This window comes from Panthera uncia (assembly GCF_023721935.1).
Source record: "Panthera uncia isolate 11264 chromosome B2 unlocalized genomic scaffold, Puncia_PCG_1.0 HiC_scaffold_24, whole genome shotgun sequence".
Taxonomy (NCBI): domain Eukaryota; kingdom Metazoa; phylum Chordata; class Mammalia; order Carnivora; family Felidae; genus Panthera; species Panthera uncia.
This window is the reverse complement of record NW_026057580.1, coordinates 9232037-9259863: the sequence shown is the minus strand read 5'-3', so window position 1 is coordinate 9259863 and position 27827 is coordinate 9232037. Positions and strand designations below refer to the sequence as shown.

Here is a 27827-nt window from a genome sequence, read left to right as displayed (position 1 = left end):
GAGGGAAGGGGAAAAGTGGGTCTTTGCTGTGAAAAGTGGATCTTTGCTATGAAAAATTAAAGAACCCACTTAACAGAAGGGAGCTTTGGGGCCTGTTTGGGGCAGGCCTTCCAGAATGCTGAGGGCTTCAAATCTAGTGTGTCTTTCCATCAGTGTTTCCTTTCTCAGTTTGAGAGGGCTTTTTGGCATAGAACTGAAAAAAATGCCCACTCATTCATGCCTCTGCCCACACCCAGTCTCTCTCCTCCGAGCGTTTGTCCATTTCCTAAATAGGAAATTCCTAATGGGTAACACAAGAAGGGGGAAGAATAGCTCAGTGGTCTTCCCCTCACATCTGCCTGAAGAGAGTTGTAAAATATATGGCTCCTCCCACAGGCTTAGGTGGGCCTGAAATTCTCACCATGGATCCAAATAGTTGCAAAGAATATAATGTCCAACATACCATATATATTAACACATTTAGATAAAATTGCTAATCACCTTGTCACATGTCCAGTGGAATCTAGCATAATATATATATATATATATATATTTTTTTTTTTTTTTTTTTTTGACAGAGAGAGAGACAGAGCATGAGCAAGGGAGGGGCAGAGAAAGAGAGACACACACACAGAATCCGAAGCAGGCTCCAGGCTCCAAGCTGTCAGCACAGAGCCTGACGCGGGGCTCGAACTCACAGACTGAGAGACGGTGACCTGAGCTGAAGCCAGACACTCCACCGACTGAGCCACCCAGGCACCCCTAAGTAGCATAATATTTTGACACCCATTATTAACTTTTTAAATGCACAACCTCTTTCTGAGCAGTTGGAAATGTTGGGGCACCTGGGTGGCTCAGTGGGTTTAGCGTCCAGCTTTGGCTCAGGTCATGATCTCACAGTTCGTGGGCTTGAGCCCCGCGTCAGGCTCTGTGCTGACAGCTTGGATTCTATGTCTCCCTCTCTCTCTGCCCCTCCCCTGCTCATGCGCTCTCTCTCTCTCTCTCTCTCAAAAATAAATAAACATTAAAAAAAATTTTAAACAGTTGAAAATGTTACATTGCTCCTTTTTTTTTCTTTTGAGTTCATATTTTCATTTTCTTCCCCCTATAGAATTTTTTCTTTTTTTAGTTCTCAACCCTGACAGCATCCTAATGTAGTATATTTTTGCTCTTGGAAGTCTTTTCTTGATCCATCTATTATGCTTCTTTGCAATAAAGTATGTTCTTAAAGTAAATTTTTAATTTTCGATCTCAGTGTTTGAAATACCATATGAATTAAGGTAATACTACAATCATTAGAGAAGGTTGATCAAAATAATATAAATAATACAGTTTTTGGTAAATAGAAATATTAAACGTATAAATTCTGTAAGTAAAATTTAGCTGGAAATGCTTCTCTTACAGAAATGGTTAGGGGCTTTATTTTCCCAACCTCATGTTGATGGAAGTTATTCATTGTTATTATGAGGCCAGGTTCCATATGATTTCCATTCCTTTAAAAAAAATTTTAACATAAAGAACTAAAAAGTCTTGTTCACATATAAAAGTATGGGGACAGAATAAGTATAAGAATGGAAAGAATTTTATTATAACAACTTCACCCAATTTTTAAAATTTCTTCTTAATTATATGCCAGAACTCACATAGTGAGCTATTATTAAATACTATTTTAAATAATCTCAAGTGTAGAGTTAATTCTTTAATTTTGTTGAAGCGAAGAATCAGAAACTACCTTATTTGCAAAACTATTTTTACACACTAGTTTCTTTCACTTTCTCAGTTCTTAGAAGTATACCAAAAAAGGCTTTACAAATTCCTATGAAATAACTAATACTTATACCTGTTAGAGGCATCTTGTTTGTAAAACTCAAATTGGATGAAACTGGAGTTAGAAACAAACCCACAGAATTGGAAATTAAAAGTCAATAGGTTCTGAATAAGACCTTTTCTCCATTTTTTACGTCATCTGGAAGTGCATTTAAAAATTATGACAAGAGGGGTGCCTGGGTGGCTCAGTTGGTTAAGTGTTTGACTCTTGGTTTCAGCTCATGGTTTGTGGATTCGAGCCCTGCATCAGACTCCATGCTGATAGTGCAGAGCCTGCTTGGGATTCTCTCTCTCCCCACCCCCTCTGTCCCTCCCCCACTTGCTCTCTCTCTCCAAAATAAATAAACTTAATTTTTTTTTATTATAACAAAGAGATGGGCACTAAACTATTGTACGTGTGTGTATAATTTCATTTGGCCATAGAAAAGGATTAATTTTATAATCATGCATTTGACAGGTGTAGAACAGTATATCAACATCCAAGAGGGAGAAATTAATCCAAAATAAATGAACCTGGATTTCTAAAGTTTCGGGTATTTCAACCAAGACTGCATCTTGGAACATTTTGTTTTGTGTCCATACATAAGTGGATTTCTGCATTTAAGAACACAATTTAATCTACTTAGTGGAAATTAACAGCAATATGAAGAGAATATGTTAGATTTTTACTCAGTGTAAGTTTACACTATTTCTCAATGCTATGTGAATTACTTATAGCAGAATATATAAAATATTTCCATCAGATTGACTTGAATCTAGTGAGTCTATAATAAAAATAAATAAATAAGCAGAAAAGTAACAGTACATCATAGACCTATACCCAAATAGAAAAGTGTATTTATATGATCCAGTAATATTTAGTAAAAGTCAAAAATATGTCACCTGTAAATCAGAATAAGCTCAAGAAGACATATGTTAAAGTACGTGTTTATTTTACTCCAAAATATGATGTTGGTCTGTCAGAAGTAATGTCGAGACTTTTGCCTTCAGTGTTTTCAAATCATGCACCGTAAGCAGGTGACGTATTGATGAGACACAAATGGGTAGGGCTTTGTTAGTTCTTAGGGAACTCTGTTGCAAGTTAGTATTTCTTTACGTGATTTTTACAAATTGAGAATATTCTAATCCTAAAACAGATGAGGATGGGAACCTCATCATGGGTTTGTCACCTGAATGAACTTAAAAACCCACCACCATCAGTATTTCCTGGCAATGCTAAGGAGCCATCAATTCTTTCAAATTAGAAAAAGAAGTCTCAGATATAATGTTTCAGCATTCCAACTTTTCCACAGAGGAATTATGCAAATCCAGAATATTGTAACACAGGCCAAAGCTCCCTCATTTCTTACGCCACTTGTCACCCTTAACACAAAGTTACTCAGCCTGGAGCATTATTGATGTTTGGAGTTGAACTATTCTTCATTATTAGAGGAGTATCCCATGCATTGTAGGATGGTCAGCAGCATCCCCCACCTCTACCCACTAGTGCTGATCCCTGACCCCAACCCCTCAGTTATATCAATCAAAAATATTTGCAGATACTGCCAAATGTCTCCCCTGGGGGGTAAAATGGTTGAGGATCAGTCCCCTCAACAGAAATATAGAAGGACACCAAGCTGTGGTTAAAGGAGGCTTTGTGGCCACAGGTTTTGAACTGTCCTTTGGTACTGAGAAATATCTTATTCCCAGGTCAAAGCACCATAATTATATCTTGGGTAGGTAGGCGGTACGCCTTTCCCTGTAAAGTGGGAAAGGATCGAGTACTATAAGAGCAGTCATAAGCATGTCACTTTTTTTTTTTTAAGTGGCTTAAAACAGCAAGCATTTGATTAAGCACATCACTTTTTCAAGTGTGTACACTTGGAAGTTGAGGGTGTAGATTCCCTTGAAACTTTCTGTGCCTATGTCCCCCTTGGAAAGCTTTCTGGTAGCCTGGAAATATAAAACCCCAGTTTGATGACTGCTGCTCTTGGGGACTGTCACAAACAGAACAATGCTGGATAAAGCAGAGCAAATGAGTTCTACATGCAAGGCTTTCTTTTTTTCTCTAGGGGGAAGGGGAGGGAAGGGAAGGGAAGGGAAGGGAAGGGAGAAAGAAAGAAGAAAGAAAGAAAGAAAGAAAGAAAGAAAGAGAGGAAGATCCATTCCCTGAAATCAGATCAATTCCATATCTTGAACATTTAGGAAGATTTTCACCTTCAACTGCCCAGCACACATTGTCTCACATAGCACAGTGACTCCTCCCTTCATATAAGTGGAATGTGAAAACAACCTCAGCATTTAGAAACTTGAAGCCCTTCATGAATTGTTCTAACAGTACAATGAACATTCTTAGTGTACCTTTGAATTCCCATAGAAAAATATTAGTTGGATATTAACTAGATTTAAATCTTTTACAGTGTCTTCAGCAGAAAGTGACACACAACAGCTGTTAGAAATGTAAGTTCCTCTCTTTACTCTTTTTGTAATTGTCTACCCAGTCATGAGAATCATGAAAAATGTTAGCAGACATCCAAGAAGTGAAGCACACACTCAAATGCAGCAACCATTTAGGCAGGAGATACCAGATCAAGGTCCCAAAGTCAATTAGAGATTTCAAAAATTTACATTAAGTTAATATTAAAGAAAAATATAAATACCATTAATGTTAAAAATCTGGCTGAGTACATCCAGATGGCCAACTGACACATAAAAAAGTGCTCAACATCGCTCATCATCAGGGAAATACAAATCAAAACCACTATGAGATACCACCTCACACCTGTCAGAATGGCTAACATTAACAACTCAGGCAACAACAGATGTTGACGAGGATGCGGAGAAAGACGGTCTCTTTTGCATTGTTGGTGGCAATGCAAGCTGGTGCAGCCACTCTGGAAAACAGTATGGAGGTTCCTCAAAAAAATTAAAATAGGGGGCGCCTGGGTGGCTCAGTTGGTTAAGTGTCCGACTTCGGCTCAGGTCATGATCTCAATGCTGGTAAGTTTGAGCCCCGCATCGGGCTCTGTGCTGACAGCTCAGAGCCTGAAGTCTGCTTCAGCTTCTGTCTCCATCTCTCTCTGCCCCTCTCCACTCATGTGCACGCGTGTTCTCTCTCTCTCTGTCTGTCTCTCTCTCTCTCAAAAATAAATAATAATAAACATTTTAAAAAACTAAAAAATGAAAGATGAGGGCTGCCAAAACTTGAACTAACAAGATACCCTACAATGGGTAAATGGATAAACAAATTGGTACATTCATACAATGGAATATTATTAAGTGATTTTTGTAAATGAGCTATCAAGCCACAAAAACACAAGGGGAAACTTAGGTGCATATTGCTAAGTGAAAGAAGTCATCTGTAAAGTCTACATACTGTGATCCCGACTATATGACATTCTGAAAAAGGCAAAACTATGGAGACAGTAAAAAGATCAGTGATCACCAGGAGTTCACAGGAAAGATGAATTGATGGAGCTCAGGGTATTTTTAGGGCAGTGAAGCTATTCTGAATGATATTGAAATGGTGGATACATATAATTATACATTTGTCAAAACCCATAGAATGTACAATACAAAGAGTGAAACCTAATGTAAAACTACAGATTCTACTTAATTTAAACTCAAAATGCACAAAACAATTTAACTTATTTAACTTATTTACCCAGCTCAAGAATATTAAATAAACTTAGGTTAAAATTAAATTCTTTTTAATTTACTGCATAATCCTATAAGTACTAGGTTAAATTTTTAGTGCAGAAAGATTTTTAGTGTCTTTTTATGATCACTAATCATTGGTCTATGGTCAAGTTGCATATCTGATTTGTATTTTATAACTTACTAAAGACACTAAAGATATTAAACCCGAATTATATTTCCCATTTCATACAAAACCTTTTTAGGAACAAAAAGTATTTATATTAAAAAAAAAAAAACACAAGACCACTGCTTAAGCATTCATTATAACTTAGTTATTTTTATGTGATTTGTACTTTTCTATCTTACACTTATTGAAGTATAATATTTACTTTTGAACTAAAGTTTTATAATAAGTATATACTTTTTTTAAGTTTGTTTATTTTGAAAGAGAGAGAGAGCAGGGGAAGGACAGAAAGAGAAGGAGACAGAGAATCCCAAGCAAGCTCTGTGCTGTCAGTACAGAGCCAGATGCGGGGCTCGAACACACTAACTGTGGTATCATGACCTGAGCTGAAACCAAGAGTTTAACTGACTAGAGGCTAACAAGAGGTTAACAGACGCTTAACCAACTGAGCCAGCCAAACACCCCTACTTTTTTTAATTTGGAAGGCAACTTTGCCAAGTAAAAAATCATTAAAAGATTTCTGAAGGCTAATTTCTTTAACGTACTTAACCTAATTGTGTAACTTACAGATTGGAATTTTTCTCTGCAGTCTCTTGAAAGCAGGGTGACAGTGGAACTCAGGTTCACAGATCCTGTACTTTGACCTTATCCCAGCATGGAATTTTTCTTAAATGTTATGAACATTTAAAGCACTAGGAATCTTGGTTAATTACTTTTCCCCCCTATGTATTTGAGACTCCAGTCTTGGATTCATGTGAGTTAATAATAATCTCTCTTTTTTTTATTTTTTTAATGTTCATTTCTGAGAGAGAGACAGACAGAATGAGAGCAGGGGGAGGGGCAGAGAGAGAGGGAGACACAGAATCTGAAGTAGGCTCCAGGCTCTGAGCTGTCATGTCAGCACAGAGCCGGACACAGAGCTTGATCTCACAAACCATGAGATCATGACCTGAGCTGAAGTTGAATGCTTAACCCCCTGAGCCAACCCAGGCGCCCCAATAATAATCTCTTGTAATCAATAAAAACAGGAGCTCCATTGACCATGATAGACAATGGCTTTTATTTTTTAATATCCTCCAGATGAGGACCTCATCCTAAGTTAAGGGCACCTTCCAAAGGAGGCTCCTTTCCTTGATATCCACAGTGTAGCCACACCAATTCTCAAGAAACAAGCAGCAGACTCCAGGCCTTTAAATTCCCTACTCCAAAGACATACAAATTCAACTGTGTTTTCAGCAATTGAAATTGTATACCTGGTCTACTTTCCAGGGCCCTGTTTTTAAATCAAGAAATGTGCAGCCTACTCTCCTTCTCCCAGTCTTGGTTTGTTTCCGGGGTTTACTCAGATTATCTAGCGGATTCACTGTTGCTGTAAAAAATAAGGCTGAAAAAAATAAATAAATAAGGCTGAGCGTGCTGTGTTGAAAGGCACTAAAACCAGAGGAAACCAGCTATGAAAACCCTATCAGCTGATAGATTTCTTCCTGATAACTCCTCATAACTACTAGCATTTTTTTTTCCAGTCTAGGGCAAATCTCCAGGAGCTGACCAAGAACCAGGGCTGTTTCAGCCCAGATTGCCTGTGATCTTCTTCCCCATGCTTGAGGGTGCCAAGCCATACTTTAACATGGACCCTGGCTACCTGGAAGGCCTGGTGCGAGGGTGCAAAGTCAGCCTCCTGACCCAACAGGGCTACATCAACCTGGTCCAGTGTGAGACCCTGGAAGATGTGAAAATTCGTCTCCAGGCCACTGATTATGGCAACTTCTTGGCTAATCTAACAAATCCTCTTACTGTTTCTGTTTCCAGAATTGACACTGAGATGAATGCAGAGAATTTGAATATTTCTGCAATCATTCCCTGGAACTCCTGAGCACATTTTTTCCACATATATGACATGCAGTTATATGAAAAACAACATGATTCTACTGATGAACGGTGCATTGGAAAGAAAGAAAGAAAGAAAGAAAGACCTATGAAAGAAATTCTGGTGAAGTGCCACCTATTGGGCTGTTTCACAGAAATGGAAGTGATCAACATTTCAGAGACACCGATCTCTTTAATGCTGCTCTGGTTGAAACACCATTAGCTCCATTCTTTCAAGACTGTATGTCTGAAAATAACCTAGTTGAACTGAGTGTTGAATTACTGCACATTAAACCGTACAAGTCTCACCCTGAGACATCCTATAAATTCTGTAAGAATCATGGTGAGGTCACAGTAGAAATTACGTGTCCCATTCTTGAGTTTGAGGCTGCCAGAGGTGTTTCTATCATCACTTTTAACTCCTTTGGCACTGAACCAAGCAAAGGCGACCAGGAGACCCTTTACCCAACCTATGGCAAGCTCTGTCTTGAGGGGTGGTGCCTGTGGGCTCAAGCAGAAGACTTCCATCAGGTGAGATGAGTAGCGGACCACTATAGCGGACCAGCCTTTGTTTGAGGCTGTGGGTGATGGCAGCAGAGGAAAGACTTTGGAGGATGTGTTTTATGAGTGTGAGATAGAAATGAACGTGCTGACATTCAACAGGCAATCCCACCATAGCGTGCTTCACGCATACACAAAGCTGAAGGAGCAAGAAATGAGAAATATCATGTGGATAATAGAATGCATGTCAAAAAAAACACATCAAAGTAAAATTAACAGTTACATTCCAATTTTATAACCCAGTGTGGGGCCTCAAATGCAGAAAATCATAAATATTAAGGACAGGATTTGAGGAAAGTCAAAATAATTGCATTATATTACCTAGGTTATACAAAAATAATCCATGCTGCACCTTCATGAATTGCAGACCCAATGGAAATATAGTAAACCAACCCAGAAATAAAGTGTTCCTTCCTTTTTTTTTTTTTTCCCAGCAGCCTTAAATGTTGTTTCCGTGTTTATGTCTCATTCTTTACCAGACCATAGACATTAATTCTAATTAATCCTATGGTGCTTTTCCTATTCTCATTTGGTTGTATTAAAAAATCAGATAGGGGCGCCTGGGTGGCTCAATCAGTTAAGCGTCCGACTTCGGCTCAGGTCATGATCTCGCGGCATGTGAGTTCAAGCCCCGTGTGGGGCTCTGTGCTGACAGCTCAGAGCCTGGAACCTCTTCAGATTCTGTCTCTCTTTCTCTCTCTGCCCCTCCCCCACTCACACTCTGTCTCTCTCTGTCTCTCAAAAATAAACATTTAAAAAAAATTTTTTAATCAGATCTAATTTTAAACAAAGGAAAAAGAAAAAGAAATGTGCAGCTTCTCCACCGAAACAGCTGGGATTTGAGGTTCTAGATCCTGTTGGATACCTCACTTTCCACTTCACAATTAACCCATGTTTTTACACAGGAAGGGGAAAAATCTCCTATCAAATAGTGGAAGAAATAATTAGGTTCTTAAGAAAGTTGAAAGTTATCCAACAACCCCTTTCCAAGGGGAAAATAATGCATATATTAGAAGAGAAAATGCAATCATATGGCTTCCCCAAGCCTCTCAAGCACCAAGCATCACCCACCTATGTATCCTCCAGAAAGTAACAGGTGGACTGTGATTTCTGCACATTAGTGGTTCCCATACTGCTTCCCAGTTCTCTATCACTATGGGAAAATGTTCTTTGCCAGACATCAGTTCGCATGAAGCAAGACACCTCACAAGAGTCTAAAATGAAGCTAATTTAGATGGCAAAACTCAGGGGTGGGCAGCAATTTTGGCTCAAAATTTTCTAACAACCAACTCAAAACAGTGTTAATAGTGGCTATCATATAAAACCCAAAGACTAACTGATAGAGACCAGAAATCTATTTCTCAAGTTCCTACTTTAAAAGTTCCAATTTTAAAAAGTGATCCTCTGAATGATACTGTTTTAGGAAGCCCAATAGGGGGTTTCACAAGCCTGTTTCTTGTGGGATTGTTCAATATAGGTAAATATCATCAAACCAATAGATAATTCTGTGACAAGAATTCTACAGAAAGTCAGCACATTACAGCAGGATAAGTATAGCAATAGGAAAAAACACAAAGTAACCCAGAAAAATAAAGTGATTAACTCTTACTGGTATAAGGCAGGTCAAGAAAAGTTTCCTGGAGAAAGAGACATCTGAATGGAATTTTGATAGGTGTACCTTGGAATTTTCCAAGTAAGCAGTAGAAGGGGGACATTCCAGGCAAAGGAAACCACAAGAAAGTAAAGGCAGGGAGTCATGAATCAGCATGTTTTCATAAAGATCTATATCTATAATCAGATTAACTGACTGGAGAAAAAGGCTAAACAGGCAGACACAGGAGAGGTGGGCAAGATGAAGAAATGTTTTGTATACTGTGTTAGAGATTTGACATTTATTATAAAACAAAATTACCTAAGTTCTAAATGAAGGCATTAAAAATAGTAATGAAGATGAGAAGATATACTTAAGGTTGTCTGGGAGGTAGAATTTACACTAAGTATTAATAAAATGAAGGGGTTGAGGGAGAGGTAAGAATGTAAGAGAGTCGGGGGCACCTGAGTGGCTCAGTCGGTTAAGCATCTGACTCTTGATTTTGGCTCAGGCCATGATTTCACGGTTCATGAGATCAAGCCCCATGTCTGGCTCTGTGCTGAGAGTGTGGAGCCCACTTGGTATTCGCTCTCTCCTTCTCCCTACCCGCCCCCCGCCTCAAAATAAATGAAAAGCATTTTTAAATCTTTATTTTAAAAAAGACATTTTTGAATAACCACCATGAATCTGATGTTAAGTGCCAGAGATACAAGAGTGAACAAGACAGATGCAGTCTCCCACAAAGCTTATGGTTGAATACATATTATTTAAGTGATTCAAGACTTTCAGGAACACAGCTAATCCATTAACAGGTAAAGAGAAATTTTTTCAATATCGAGTTACTGATAAAGAGAAATGAAATGAACGTATAAAGATCTAAATTTTAAAACTTGCATAGTAAAATCCTTAAATAAAACCAGTGGCAAATTATAGCCCATAGATGTCAGCAAAGACCCACCTGTGGGCAGGAAAACATTTTACCAGAAGAGGTAGTGTTTTAATTTCTGCCTTGTGTTTCTTTCCCCTCCATATATTCATTTTTGTTTTATGTTCTCCATGTTTTAATAGCATGTACCCAAAGCAAATTTTTCCTATTATTTCATCCATTTATTGAATATATTTTGTTTTGTGAATTTTATTCAACTTATTCACCAGTTCTGGTAATCTAGGTTTGCTCTTCTCTCTACTCTAAAGGACTTTTTGTTTATAATATAAAACCTACTGCTTGATGGTATACAGGCACAAATTGTTCTCTAAAACACTGGTTTCCAAAATAGAGTGTGTACCCTACAGTGAATGTACACAAGATCCTTAGGATTATGGGAAGGAAATACTAGGATTTCTATTTACATGCATTTGGCAACCTTTAAACTTTCTATTTGTCTATGTTATGGTACATGTAATCAAGTCATATTATTAGTACATGTGAATAATTTATGATAATTTATAAATAAACATATGCACATAGGTTCTCAAATATTTTTTATTGAGAGAGCTGTCTTATCCATTTGGGCTGCTATAACAAAATACCAGAGACTGGGCGGCCTATAAACAAGTTTATTTCCCATAGTTCTGGAGACTGAGAAGTTCAAGATCAGGGTACCAACGTGGTTTCATTCTGGTGAAAGCCCTCTTCCTGATTCATAGCCAGTGCCTTCTCACTGTGCCCAGAAATGGAGGAAGGGTCAAGAGAGTTCTGGGAAGGTTTCTTTTATAAGAACACTAATCCCATTCAGGAAGGCTGCATCCTCAGGAACTAACCACCTCCTAAAGCCCCCCCCCACCCCAGCTTAATACAATCACATTAGGCAAAAAGATTTCAACATGTGAATTTGGGAAGACACAAACATTTAGACCATAGCAAGTGCTTTGTGCTTTTTTAAAAAAAAAATTGAGCACCATAGTTCAAATGTGTGTTTTATCTTGTCTACATAATTGAAGTGTATGTTCTTCCAGGGAGTGATGGTATCTTACGTCTCTTACCTTTTCCAAGGCACATTGTACGTGTAAATGCTAATATTTATTGACCACCACTGACATACAATTCTGTTCTTCAAACCATCAACCTGGGGGCCACTCTTTGAACACACTTTGGAAGCATTTTCATTAAAACTAAGGACAGCTTAGAAAATGTTAATTAAAAGTTAAAACTGAAAGTGAAACAAAAATGTTTTCCTTTGGACCAGCAGGAAGGAGACTTAATGAAAAACTTCAATAGTAATTGTAGAAGTAATATTATAAGTAGGGCAATGGGAGGGATTAGATAAGGCCATGCCAGCAGCTTCAAACCAAAGAATGTCCAGTTGCCCCAGTTAATTCATATTTTTCACTGATAAGAATAACTCATAATTAACCTAACCAGCTTACTCATGCTTCTTAAACCTCAGTGTACATAGGAATTTCTAGGACGTAGCCTAGATGCAAATTCTCAGTTTCACCCCAGGGATTCTGAATCAGCAGGTCAGGGGGGTCCAGAAATGTGCATTTTCATCAAGTACCCCGGAAGACTCTAAGCTGGTTATCTGAAACACAACTTTGAGGTAAATGTCCTAGACAAGATTATTCTACCTTGTCACCAGCCATGAGAATTGATCAAAAAACAAATCTAAGAACTCATTTACCAGTCTGTTACCCTCACCAGCTCTTATTTCCAACTGTGATCAGAAGTGTGAAACAGTCTATGTTCTTCCCTCAGAGATGATCACATTGCTAGCTGTGAGATGGTCCAGACCCCTTAGAACTGGGTAGAGACTGTGGTCTTGGTACTCCAGCACCAATCGCTGCTCCTTCATGTGCCACCCAGGCATTTCATAATGTTTACTTGATAAACCATTGCTCAGTAATGAGCCTCATCTCCTCCTGGCCCGATCCATGTGGCCGGACTGATCTCTTATCCATTAGGTAGACCATCTTCTGGCTCTCCTGTCTTCCCAACAGATGTGAACATGAGAAATCCTGGAGCAGAGTAAGATGCCCTGTATGAAAATAATGGAGACTCACCTGTGTGTGTACAGAGTGGGGAAGGCTATACCCAGGGATGGAGGCAGCAGTGGGAAGACACACTGCAGGAAGACCTTTCAAATTGGACTCTTATCTCCTTCACATACACCTTGGAACATCACTGCCTCCCCTTCACACATAAACAGAAATCAGAGCAGCACTTGTCCCTTGCTAAGTCAAGTAACTGAAGAAGCTAGGTGATAGGCTGGGGTCTTCACTTCTCCATTACCTGCCACCACTACCCCAGCTGTCAGAGAGCCTGCCTGCTCCCAGTTGTGCTATTCCTTAGACTTGACTGACAGAGTGGCTGCAACTAGAGAGATCCACAGTGCTTCCGAGTTCTCCCCCAGGGCTGGACCTGGAAGGACACAGACCTTCACACTTTTCCCACTACATATCACCCCTCCAAACCAGCTGTTACCTCTGTAGAGACATGAGCTCACAGACCCACAGAATTAGACAGCTAAGGACTAAAACCGCTGCAAAACAGAGATAACAAATCAAACACCATATACTATCTACCGCAGAATTCAGAAAGAGATGAAACAAGAACTTAAAATAAGATGGTAAATACACTTAACAATATAGTAAAAGATATCAACAATCTAAAAATTTTTTTAATGTTTTTATTTATTTTTGAAAGAGAGAGAGAGAGAGAGAGAGCGTGAGCGGGGGAGGAGCAGAGAGAGAAGGAGACACAGAATTCAAAGCAGGCTCCAGGCTCTAAACTGTCAGCACAGAGCCCAATGCGGGGCTCGAACCCACAAACTGTGAGATAATGACCTGAGCCGAAGCCGGACGCTCAACTGACTGAGCCACCCAGGCACCCCAAAGATATCAGCAATCTAAAGCAAAACTGGTAATTCATAAAAATAAAGAGATAATATTAGAGGTTTAAATGATAACAGTTTATGTTGCAAATACTCTAGGTGGAACAAGTAGCAGATGGATAGAGCTGAAGCAGAAATGGTGAGGTGGAAGCCAAGATGGAAAAGGCTCCCTGAACAGGGCAGGAAAGAATAAAGGCCTTGAAAACATAAAAGAGAGTCCAGCAAAATGGGGGATAGAAATAAAAGTCTTGACATCTGGTTAATAAAAGGTCTTGCAGTGAGAAAGCAAAAGAGAAGAATAAATATTTGAGGAAATAGTGACTAATGAATTTAACAATATTACAGAAAGATGAAAGGCCTTGGAACAAAGGGCTCAAAGTATACCAAATAGGAGCAATAAGAAAAATTCCACACCTAGGATCACTATAATGGGACAGAGAAATCTGCTAAAAGTTCACAGAAAGAAAGGACAGATCACCTACAACAGAATAAGAATCAGATTGACATCACACTTTTCAATAGCATCAATAGATGCATGAAGACAATATTTTAGTGAAGAAATATAAGCTTTAACTTAGAACTTTATATACATATAAATTGCTATTCAAATAAGGTAGCATAATAAATATATTTTTATGCATACAAAGCCTTAGAACCCAAAGACCTAAATTAAAAACACTCTTGGAAGAAGTACTCAAATAAGAAGAGACTCAAATTAAGGAGGTTGCAACAAAGAATATGGGAATAGAGGTGATATGACAACAGTTCCAGGACCACACTAAGAAAAAGGGTGTGTGTATGTGTGTGTGTCCAGATTTTAAAATCTTCACTTGGTGGGGGGATTGGCATTTGGGTGAGAGAAGGAAAACATCAAGGACAGGTAATGGATGTGTTAACCAACTTGATTGTAATAATTATTTTACAATGTATACATATATTAAATCATTGCAGCTTTTTAAAAGTTACACTGTGTGGGGCGTCTAGGTGGCTCCATCAGTTAAGCATCCAACTCTAGATTTTGGCTCAGGTCATGACCTCATGGTTCATGGGATCGAGCCCTGCATCAGGGCTTTGTGCTGACAGCACGGAGCCTGCTTGAGATTCTCTCTCTCCCTATCTGCTCCTCCCCCACTCTCTCTCTCTCTCTGTCTGTCTCTCTGTCAAAATAAATAAATAAGTAAAAACTTCAAAAGTTACACTGTGTAACTTAAATATATGTGATCTTTATTTGTCAACCGTACCTCCATAAAGTTGGATGAAAAAAATGTAAATAAATGCATTTAAAAAAATCGGAAGGACATCCAGTCTGCTAAAGAATTTGGGGTCAAGATATAAATATTAATATATTTAATAAATTCCCAAAGGTAAGTAAACATGAGTGTATGTTCTAAAATCAAGCCAACCCTGGGGCACCTGGGTGGCTCAGCAGGTTGGGTGTCTGACTTTGGCTCAGGTCATGATCTCACTGTTTGTGAGTTCGAGCCCTGCGTCAGGCTCTGTGCTGACAGCTCAGAGCCTGTAGCCTGCTTCAGATTCTGTGCCTCATTCTCTCTCTGCCCCTCCCCAACTTGTGCTCTGTCTCTCTCTGTCTCTCAAAAATAAGTAAATGTAAAAATAAATTAATTAATTAGTTAATTAATTAATTAATTAAAGCCAACCCTCATAAGAACAGAATCAGTAAATATAACCTTTAATCCAGCAGAAAAAAAATCAGTCTATCAAATGGAAAGTGAAAAAAAGAAGGAAACAATGTACATTAAACATAAAATAAGAAATGAGTTGCAAAAATAAATCTCAGTATATTAGCAGTTACCAATTAAAAGACGGAAGCATGGATAATAAAGGAAATAAAAAGATGAAACCATGTGTTATTTACAATAAACACAAATAAAGCAGGAAAATACATAAAGGCTGAAATTAAAAGGAAGAAAGAGATTTACCAGGTGGCAAATATGACCCCAAAAAAGTTGGGCAACAATCTCAGTACACAACAAAATAGATTTTAAGGTTTAAAAAAAAAGTGCTTTGCTAAAGGACAAAAAAAAAAGATTTTTAATAATTAAAAAGAAAATAGGACAAGAAGAAATAGTAATCACAAATATATATAAAATGAATAACATAGCCTCACGATTTATAAAGCGATAACTGAAAGAACTATAGGTATAAGTTGATTTTAGTCGCAGTTGGTGATTTTAACAAACCCTTATCAAAAACTGGTATACAGAAAAATAAGCAAAGATCTTAAAGAGCAGAACAAATAAAATTATTTAAGCTTGTTTATTAATCAAGCTTCAACATATAGGAAAATAAAGAACTCTTCCAGATTACAAATGACTAAATAAACAAGACAATTTACTGAAATGAGTATTCTGGATCACAGGGCAAAGGATAAAGGGAGTGGGGAGACTATAAGGATCTTTATTGAGAAAATGAGATTGTGAAATTTGATTGTATATTGTGAGTGAGATAATAGTATTATATCAAAGTTTAATCTCCTGAGTATTATCACTCTCCTGTATTTATATAAAAGAATGTCCTTGTTCTTAAAAATGCAACAAAATATTTAATAGGAAAGAGGTATGATGTCTGCAACTTAGTCTGAAATGATTAGAAAAAAACATTAGAGAGACAGAAACAGAGAAAAAGAAAGCAAACATAGCAAAATGTTAAAAGTGATTAATCTAGACAGTGTCATAAGAACTTTTTTTACTGCTCATAATTTTTCTGTAAATTTGAAATTATTGCAGAATAAAAAAGTTTACATTTTCATAAATAACATTTGACTTAAAATCAAAATTATGAAGAATGTAAAGAATAATTAGAACTGACTAGAAATTAAAACACTACCTAGCAAAACTCGTTAGATATGATTAAGGGAACATTTTTTACCTATAAATATACTTATCAGAAAACCAAAAATAAATACATAAATAAAATGAACTAAGCATTCAACTCAAAAATTAAGTAAAGCAGAACAGAATAAACCCCCCAAAAAGAGGAAGAAAATAATGATGAGAATAAAGATCAACAAACAGAAAACTAAAGGCAAATTAAGGAAAATAAAAGCTGGCCCTTGAAAAAATACATATATGCACTGTTCCAGAAGAGCTGCCCAATTCATTGTATTAAAGACTTTTTATTATAAAAATAAATAAGGAAATATAAGAAAAGCAAGTTCTATGTCCATGCTTATAAAAGCAAACACAACACCCTAAGTAAAATATTAACTAAATAAAACAAACAGTAAATATGTAACTATAGGATAATCAAAAAAAGTTTATCATAGGAGTACAAAGATGTTTTGCATAAAAAAAATCTCTCAACATAATCCCCTATATTAAGATATTTAGAGGGAAAATATATATAATGAAATAAATCAATGATGGAAATGATTTTTTGAGTTTCAATGTCCATTTGTGATTTTTTTATAAAATAAACTCTTACAAAACTAGAAATAAAAGGAAACCTATTTAATTTAGCAAAGGTTGCATGTAAAAACTTACAGCAAGGACTTCTTCTGGGAAGATGGGGTACGTCTACTTCTCCCTATTCCTCCCACTAAGTACAACTAAAAACCCTGGACATTATACATAAAGCAAACATAAAAAGACTCTGAAAGGTAGAGATAAGAAGGCAGACCATGTGGGACACCAGGACCTGAGGAACAACACAATGGTGGGTTCCCTGGGCTTTCTTTTCGCCTGATACATCCCAAACTTGGAGCTGAAGAAACTGACAACTTAGAAACGCCAACTAACACAAACAAACAAGCCCCAAAAGGCTGATATCACTAGCCCAAAGGCTGATATCACTAGTCAACAGTCTGATTATCGCTAGCCAAAAATCTGGTATCACTAGCCAAAAGATCAGGACAGGGGCAGCCTGTCAAGACCAAAAACTTTTAGAAAATACCGGCTCTGATTTGCAAACACCATAGAAATAACTGTGGCCCCATTCCTACTCACACCAGAAAGATAGAATAGGACACCTAGACTTCTCGCCTCCTAAGAATGTAACATGACACTGCACTATCACCCTGCACTGGTGTCCAAAAAGACCAATTAGGACACCAAGAATTTCATTTCGTCAGACCAGTAATGAGGGCTTCTCCCCAAGATGCTAGTGGAATGGGATGTGGGAGAACTCTCACACCTGCCCAGCAATAATGATAATAACTAAAAGAAGTTCTCTAAACAGAATGGAAATTATAAAAGAGGAACCTTGAAACATTGAGAAAAACAAGATCAGCAAAAAATATGAGTAACTACAATAAATTCTTTTTCTCTTGCATTTTCTAATTTACACTAGGTGGTTGAAGCAAAAATTATAACACTAATGTGGTTGTAAATGGGTGTAGAGGAAATATTTAAGGCAATTATATTACATATAAGGGAGGGGAAAGGGACATAAAGAGAGGTAAGGTTTCTATACCCCACTCAAACTGATAAATGATGACACCAGTAGACCATGATAATTATGTATGTATAATGTAATACCTACAACAGTCACTGAAAAAGGCTATACAAAGAGATACACTCCAAACCACTATGGATAAATTTTTTAATGTTTATTTTTGAGAGAGAGAGAAAGAGAGAACAAGCAGGGGGAGGGACAAAGAGAGAGGGAGACACAGAATCCAAAGCAGTCTCTAGTCTCTGAGCTGTCAGCACACAGCCCAACACGGAGCTTGAACCCATGAACCATGAGATCATGTCCTGAGCTGAAGTCAGATGCTCAACCGACTGAGCCATCCAAGTGTCCCCCAAAACCACTATAAATAAATAAAATGGAATTATAAAAAATGTTCAAGTAAGCCACAGAAAAGCAGAAAAAGTAAAGAGGAACATGAGAAACAGAGAGAACAAATAGAAAGCAAAAATTTAAATGGCAGAATTAAGCTCTAGCATAATACTATGAATTGAATTGTGTCCCTAAATTCATATATTGAAGCCCTGACCCCTAATGTATTTGGAGATAGGGCCTTTATGGAAGTAATTAAAGATAAAGGAGGTTGTAAGGGTAGGGCCCTGATCTGATAGGATTAGTGTCCTTATAAGAAGAAACACCAGACAGCTTGTTCTTATTCTGTCTCCTACCCTCCATCCTCCATATGAGATACAACCAGAAGGCAGCCATCTGCAAGCTAGAGACAGATCTCTCACCAATCATGCTGGTACGCCAATCTCAGACTTCCAGCTTCCAGAAATATAAGAAAATAGGTTTCTGTTGTTTAAACCACCCAGTCTAGGGTATTTTGTTATGGCAACCCAAGTAGATTAATATACATAGCTATAATTATATTAAATGTAAATGGTCTAAAATCACCAATTAAAGGTAAAAATTGGTAGAGTGGATTTTTTTAAGTGAACCAAAGATATGATATCTAAAAAAACTCAGTTCAGTTCATATGTAGGCAGGTTAAAAGTAAAAGGATGGAAAAATATATTATTCAATCACTAATCAAAGGGAAACATGAGTGAGTATACTATGATCAGATAAAATAAACTATAGAGTAGAGAAAATTATCAGAGACAGGCTGGGACATTTTATAATGATAAAAGGGTCAGCCTACCAAGAAGACATAACAATCATAAGCAATTATGCACAAAACAACTGTCCAAGCTGCAAAATATGCAAAGCAAAAACCGATAAAATCCACAATTGGAGACTTCAACATAACTCTATCAAAAAGTAACAGAATGATTAAATAGGAAATCAGCAAGGATACAGAACTTAGCAATACCATCAACCAATAGGGTCTAATTCATATTTATAAAACACTCCACCTAACAACATCATAAAACACATTCTCTTCAAGTGCCCAAGGAACATATATCAAGATTGATATATCTGGGGCCATAAAACAAATCTCGATAAATTTAAAAGAATTAAAATCATACAAAGTATGTTCTCTGACCACAATAAAATTAAACTAGAAATCAGTAACAGAAAGATGACAGGAAAATCTCCAAACACTTAGAAAATAAGCAATCATTTAAAAATAATCCATGGGTCAAAGAGTAAGTTTCATGAGAATAAAAGATCATTGAATTGAATAAAAGTTAAAATGCAATATATTTAAGCTTATGGAACACGGGTAAAGCAGTACTTAGAGGGAAATTTATAGCATTAAATGCATACATTTAAAAGAAGGAAAAGTATCGGGGCACCTGGGTGGCTCAGTCAGTTAAACCTCTGACTTCGGCTCAGGTCATGATCTCACAGTTGGTAAGTTTGAGCCCTACATTGGGCTCTCTGCTGTTAGCGCAGATCCCACTTCAGATACTCCATCTCCCTCTCTCTCTCTCTGCCCCTACCCTGCTCACACACTCTATCAAAAATAAATAAACATTAACCTTTAAAAAAAGGAAATCAATAATCTGAATAAGATCAATAATCTAAGGCTTGTACCTAGAAAAAGAGCAAACCCAAAGCAAGCAGAAGAAAAGAAATGATAAAAATAAAAGCATAATTCAATGAAATTGAAAACAGAAAAACAATAAGAAAAATCAATGAAACAACAGATTCTTTGAAAGATCAATAAATTGATCAAACTCTAGCAAGACTGACAAAGAAAAAAAGAGAAATTAGGAATTACCAATATCAGTGACAAAACAGGTAATATCATACAGACCCTGTGCACATCAAAAGGATAATAAGGGAATACTACAAACAACTCTACAAGCATAAATTTGAGAATTTAGACAAAATGGACCAGTTCCTCAAAAAAGGAAGCTACTACAACTCACCTAATATTAAACAGATAACTTGAATAGCCCTATGTAACTATTAAGGTGTTGAATTTGGAATTTGAAATTTAAACTCCCAAAAGGGAAATTTCTGGGCCCAGATGGTTTCAGTGGAGAACACTACCAAACATTTAAAGAAGAATTAACATAAGGGTACCTGGATGGCTCAGTCAGTTAGGTGGCCGACTTTGGCTCAGGTCATTGACCTCCCAGTCCTGGGTTTGAGCCCCGCCTCTGGCTCTGTGCTCAGAGCCTGGAGCCTGCTTCGAATTCTGTGTCTCCCTCTCTCTCTGCCCCTCCCCCACTGGTGCTCTGTCTCTCTCTCTCTCAAAAATAATTAAACATTAAAAAAATTTTTAATAAAAAGGAATTAACGCCAATTCTACACAATCTCTTGTAGAAAATAGAAGAGGAGGAAACACTTCCCAATTCATTTTATGGAACTAATATTACTCTAATACCGAAACCCAATGAAAAAGGAAACTATATACCTATATCCTTCATTAACATAAGCACAAAAATCCTTAACAAATTATTAGTAAATAGGATTCAACAGTATATTTAAAAAAACAGCAAACACTACAACCATTGAGGTTTTTCCAGGGATGTAAAGCTGGTTCAGTATTCAAAAATCAATCTGTGTAATCTACATTATATTATCAGGCTAGAAAATAAAAATGATCATATCAACATGGTTATATCAACAAATGCAGGGAAGGCACTTCATTAAATGTAATGCCCATTCATGATAAAAACTCAGAAAAAAATAAGAATAAAGGGAACATTCTCAACTTGCTAAAAAAAAAATAGCAAAAAGAAAAAAGAGAAAAAAAAATCCCAGAGCTAATGTTATACTTAACGGTGAAAGACTGAATGCTTTTCCTATAAGACCAGGGACAAGGCAAGATATCAGCTCTTGTCACTTTTATTCAACATGGTGTTAGAAGTTCTAGCCAGTAAACAATGCAAGAAAAGGAAAGAAAGGGTAAACATATTGGAGAAGGAGAGGCAGAAGCAGCAGCAGCAGCAGCTCAACCTAAAATGGATTATGGACTTGAATGTAAAATATAAATTTTTTAAAACACTAAGGGGAAACCTTCAGGATGTAGACCTAAGCAAAAAAATGCTCAGAGTTGACAACAAAAGCATGATTCATAAAAGGAAATATTGATAAATTGGGTCTCATCAAAATTAGAAACATTTGCTCTGCGAAAGACCTGTGAGGAGGATGAAAAGACAAGATATACAATGGGAGGAAATATTTGCAAGCCATGTGTCCAAAAGAGAACCAGGGGCGCCTGGCTGGCTTAGTTGGTGGAGCATGCGGATCTTGATCTCCCAGTTGTGAGTTTGAGCCCCACATTGGGTGTAGAGATTGCTTAAATAAACTTTAAAAGAGAGAGACAGACAGAACCAGTATCTAGAGTATACAACAAGCTCTGAAAACTCAACAGGAAAAAATAAACACTCTAATTAGAAAATAGGGGGAGCAGGGGAAAGAAAACAGGAAAAACAAATGAAGAGGTATTTAACAGACTAGGATACACAGATGGAAAATAAGCACATTAAATGATTCTCAACAATAGCCATTAGGGAAATACAAAATAGAACAACAATGAGATATCACCATAAACCTGTTAAAATGACTAAAATAAAAAATAGTGACAATAACAAATGCTGACAAGGATGCAGAAAAACTGGATCACTCATACATTGCTGGTACAGCCACTCTGGAAAACAGTTTGGCAGTTTCTTTAAAAACTAAACATGTGGGGGCGCCTGGGTGGCGCAGTCGGTTAAGCGTCCGACTTCAGCCAGGTCACGATCTCGCGGTCCGTGAGTTCGAGCCCCGCGTCAGGCTCTGGGCTGATGGCTCGGAGCCTGGAGCCTGTTTCCGATTCTGTGTCTCCCTCTCTCTCTGCCCCTCCCCCGTTCATGCTCTGTCTCTCTCTGTCCCAAAAATAAATAAAAAAAAAAAAAAAAAAAAAAAAAAAAAAACGTTGAAAAAAAAAACTAAACATGTGGGGCACATGGGTGGCTCAGTCAGTTGAGCTTCTGACTTTGGCTGCGGTCATGATCTCATGGCTCGTGAGTTCAAACCCCATGTTGGACTCTGTGTGATGGTGCAGAGCCTGCTTTGGATTCTCTCTCCCTCTCTGCCCCTCCTCCACTCATGCCCCCCCCCCAAAATAAATAATTAAACTTTAAATACATACATACACACATACTAAGCATGCAACCACTGCACAACTCAGCAATTACACTATTGGGCATTTATCTTGGAGAAATGAAGACTTATGTCCACACAGAAACATGTACATAAATGTTTAAAGAAGACTTATTCATATTATCTAAATACTGGAAACAACCCAGATATCCTTCAACCAACTGTGCCATATCTATACCATAGCAACCCAGCAATAAGAAACTATATAAGGAACAACCTTGTGTAATCTACAGAGAAATATGCCAATAGAAAAAAAACCGATCTCCAAAAGTTATATACTGTATGCTTCCATTTATAAAACATTTTTGAAATGACAATATACAGAAATGGAAGACAGATTAGCAACTGCCAGAGGTTAAGGGGAATGTGAGGCAATAGGGAAGTGGGTACAGCTAAGTATTGGCATATCCTGGTTGTAATATTTTACCATCAGGGAAAACTGGGTAAAGGGTACATGGGATCTGTTTGTACTATTTTTTTTACAACTATATGTGAATCTACAATTATCTCAAATGACACATTTAATTTTTTTAAAAAACCTGCAGCAAACATTGTAGTTAATGGAGAATACTTAGTTGCATTTCTTTTAACAATAATGTTCTTTGTCGCTGCTACTATTTAACATGGCCCTAGAGGTCCTAGTCAATCCTATGAAAAAGAAAACTAAGAATTTCAAGGATTTGACAAGATACTCTCAGAGTTTGCTAAGGATATTATTACCTACCTGGAAAAAGGAAAGAGAATATCAACAACAAACAAACCACTGAAACCAGCAAAAGAATTCAGCAAGTTTGTCCCATATATGATCAACCTACAAAAAGTGGTTAACTTCTACTATTTGTAAATTACATATATTATAAGGTGTTAATATCCAGAATATATAAAGAATTCCTACAACTCAACAGCAACAACAAATAAAGCCACACACAAAAACAATTTAAAAATGGCCAAAAAACGTGAATAGGTATTTCTCTAACAATGATATTCAAATGGCTGACAAGCATATAGAAAGGTGTTCAACATCACTAATCATTAGAGAAATGCAAATCAAAACCCAATGAAATATCACCTTACACCCATTAGGATGGCTGCTATAAAAAAAAAAAAAAAAAAAAAAAAAAAAAGCAGGCACCTGAACAGGTATTTGTACACCAGTGTTCATAGCAGCATTATTCACAATAGCCAAGGGATGGAAAAAACCCAAGTGTGAACTGATGGGTGAATGTATAAACAAGATGTGGGATATCCATATAATGGAATATTATTCGGCTTTAAAAAAGGAAGGAAATCCCATCATATGCTACAACATGGATGAACTTTAAGGACATTATGCTAAGTCCTTAAATAAGCCAGTCACAAAAAGACAACTACTGTATGATTGCACCTTCGATGAAGTATCTAAAGTAGTCAAATTCATAGAAACAGGAAGTAGCATGGTGGTTACGGGGGCTGAAGAGAGAGGGAAACGGGAACCTGCTGTTCAATGGGAACAGAAGTTCGGTTTTGCATAATGAGAAAGTTTTGGAGATTTGTTGCACAGCAATGAGAATTCACTTCACACTACTGAAATATACACTTCAAAATGGTTAAGATGGTAAACTTTATGTTATTTTTTACTGCACTTTTTAAAATGTTGGTTACACTTCTCTACACCAGAAATAATGGATTTGAAAATAAAATTACAATAAGATAACAAATCATAATTACAACAAAGTCCATAAAATGTCTCAGAATTAACTGAGCATACACGGGACCACTATGAAAAAGTGAATTTTAAAAAGCATAATACAGGTGTCTGGGTGACTCAGTCGGTTGAGCATCTTACTCTTAATTTCAGCTCAGGTCATGATCTAAGGGTCATGGTATTGAGCCCCATGTCGAGCTCTGCACTGGGCGTAGAATCTGTTTAAGACTCTCTCTCTCTCTCTCTCTCTCCCTCCCTCCCTCCCTCCCTCTGTCTCTCTCTCTCCCTCTGCCCCTCTCCTCTGTTCTCACTCTGTTTCCAAATCAAAACAAACAAACAAACAAAAAATCCTTACAGTAAAATATGTCTCAAAAAATAAAGATATGCAAAGAGTTACATAAGCCTTGCACTAGGGTAAGGGACAGAAATGGGTAAAGGATAGAAATGAGTGTTCTCTGAGGTCCCTGAGTGGGAAATGACTGTCTTCTCTTATGACTAAGCAGTGGTCCCTGCCCAAGACCAAAGGAAGCCCAAGTTTTGCATCTTCCCACCCCCACCACCACCACACTGCCACAACTTTTCTTCTTTCCTTCATATTGTAAATGTGCCAACTGTCCTATATTTCTCCTGGGATCCACATTTCTCCTGCCCAGTGTTTGTGCCGAATGCTGTGCAGGCTCCCAAGTTCCACAGCTTCCTCTTGTTTTGAGCCTTGCCCTGAAAGCAGGGGAAGGCAGTGAGGTTAGAGTTTTTACTCCATTGGCTTCCTTCTGAAGTCACCTTGGACTGTCTATGCCCCATGACTGAAAGGCACTGTTGCCAGCAAGGTAGTGACACTGTAGGACTAGCTCTACTTCTGAACTCTGATGACTCCTCCAGTCCCTTGCCTCTTTGGACCTTGTGGTAGTGACAGCCCAGCTGCTGCTACCTTCAGATGACACTGTACTAGCCCCCACCCACCTCTTTGTAAATACTTCCTTGTACGTAGATTCTCCTTGAACTGTCTTATTTTGAACATGCCATCTGTTTTCTCTTGAGGCCCTAGGACAATGAAAGTCATTTCTTCATTCCTTGCCTCTGACCAGTCTGGCCAAGGGCTTTTGGAAACCTCATTTGCAATGGAAAATTGGGAGAAGGGTCAGGAGAGTACGTGAATCCCCTGTCTGGGACAATCTTTTTGGTTTTGGAGACTTTCCACTCTCTGCAGCCCTTGGGGATTGGCCTGGAAAAAAATAATTTTCCTAAATAAACACTGAGATTAAACACCAATCTTCTTCTGTTCTTTTCACATGAATATGTACATGAGTAAGGAAATAAAGACAACCTGGAGGACAGGAGCATGCTGTCATTCAGGAAAAAAGCACTGAGGATACACCTTCCCATTGTGTGTTTGGGTTTTATTTCCATTGTTTATTATTATTTTTTAATCTGAGTATAGTTGACACACAATGTTACATTTGTTTCAGGTATGTAACATAGTGATTCAACTTCTCTATGAGTTATATTGTACTCACAAGTGTAGCTACCATCCATCACCACACAACGCTATTACGGCTATTACAATACCATTGACTATATTCCTTAGCTGTGCCTTTCATTCTTGTGATTCATTCATTCCATAACAGGAAGCCTGTGTCTCCCACTCCCCTTCACCCATTTTGCCCATCTCCCTGTCCTCTCCCCTCTGGCCATCATCAGTTTGCTGTGTTGGGGGTTTTTAATGTTTATTTATTTATTTTAAGAGGGAGATAGAGAGCATGATCAGGGGAGAGGCACAAAGAGAAGGAAAGAGAGAGTTCCAAGCAGGCTTCATGCTGTCAGCTCAGAGCCTGACACAGGGCTCGAACTCATGAACCGTGAGATTATGACCTGACCTGAAATCGAGAGTCAGATACTTAACCGAGTCACCCAGGCAGACCCAGTTTGTTCTCTTGTGTTTACAGGCCTGATTCCGCTTTTTGTTTTTTCATTTGTTGGGTTTTTTTTAGATTCCATATTATGATTGAAATCATATCAAAAGAAGAACCTCACACTTGAGGTCAACACGGTTCTCTAAAGTATTGATATCTGCCCCAAGGGTTGAAGAAACTCCTTGCATGGAGCATGCCCTCATGAACATAGATCCAGCTCCATTATGAGTAGGGCGTTGGACTAGATGACCTTTAAAGTCAATTCCAGCTCCCAGTTCAGCTTTTAAAATGAACAAGACATTGAAGGGAGAGAACCCTGTATCGTACCACTTGGATTAGATACAACCCAACAGTGCAACTCCCTCTCTCCTCTTCCTCTCTCTCTCGCTCACACAGACACACAGACACACACACACACACACACACACACACACACACACACCTTTTTGTGTTTGATTATGTTTAACATTCTACTCTCCTTACACAGTCTGGGAGCTGGCCCACCATTAGTCTAGTTTTACTTTCCATCCAGACACCACTCATTCCCCTATGCAAGGACAGGTAGCTCCTCCCTTTTCTCCTTAATCTAGCTTCCTGGATCCAAGGATACCTAGAGGGCACTTTTTCCTACTCCTCATCAGAAAGGGGACAGCCCTCCCCATAAAACAAAACCCCACAAAGTTGGGTCCGATACAAGCCTGCCAGGAATCTCCAGAAGGGTACTAGAAGCTTTCAATTAGCTAATTCCCTCCTTCCTTCCCCTGGGGGCCCTGTCACTTTGACCTCCACTGCTGTGACCAGACCCAGATCCTTTGGATGTGCAGCTTCTTCCAAATCAGCCTGTCATTGACATGACCCAGAGCCCTACCCCCAGACCAGACTAGCATTTCAAAAGGAAATTGCTTTGTCAAACAAACAAAAATAAAAACACTGAAAGGAAAAATGAAAATGAAGCAATACAAGACTTAAAACAGTAAGTTTTTAGAGAAAGTCAAGTTGGGGGCACCTGGGTGGCTCAGTCAGTTAAGCCTCCAACTTTACCTCAGGCCATGATCTCAGGGTTTGTGAGTTCGAGCCCCACATCGGACTCTGCGCTGACAGCTCAGAGCCTGGAACCTGCTTCCTATTCTGTGTCTCCCTCTCTCTGGCCCTCCCTCACTCATGCTCTTTCTCTCTCTTAAAAATAAATAAACAGGGGCGCCTGGGTGGCTCAGTCGGTTAAGCATCCGTCTTCGGCTCAGGTCATGATCTCACGGTCCGTGAGTTCGAGCCCCGCGTCGGGCTCTGTGCTGACAGCTCAGAGCCTGGAGCCCGTTTCAGATTCTGTGTCTCCCTCTCTCTCTGCCCCTCCCCTGTTCATTCTCTGTGTCAAAAATAAATAAACATTAAAAATTTTTTAAATAAAGAAATAAATAAATAAATAAACATAAAAAATTTTTAAATTTTAAAAAATAAAGTCCAGTAGAGGTGAAAGATTATTTACATGATATATAAGCTGATTCATTAAATGTGATATATAAATGCAAAAAAAAGAAATATAAAACTGATAAAATTTCTAGAGATTAATTTCTGAACCTACATTTACCAATTAGCACAGCGCACAGCACTTTCCCTGTTCTGACCTTATATAGATGGCCTTGCTCTGAGAATAACCATTTTGAATTCATGAGCACTTTCCCCTCCCATTGACTTCTTCAGTAAACTCCTTCCAGGACAAATGCCCTGATCGCAAGGATCCTTCTGGGGAAAGCGTGGATGTGGAGGGGATCCATTCATTGGTTCTGAGGCACCTACTTTGGAC

At 38.0% G+C, this 27827-nt stretch overlaps 1 pseudogene; it reads left to right on the top strand.

Annotated features, from left to right (window-relative positions):
* The first annotated feature begins 7205 nt into the window (after positions 1-7205).
* Positions 7206-8475, top strand: LOC125938389 (V-type proton ATPase subunit d 2-like; annotated as a pseudogene).
* The last annotated feature ends 19352 nt before the right edge of the window (positions 8476-27827 follow it).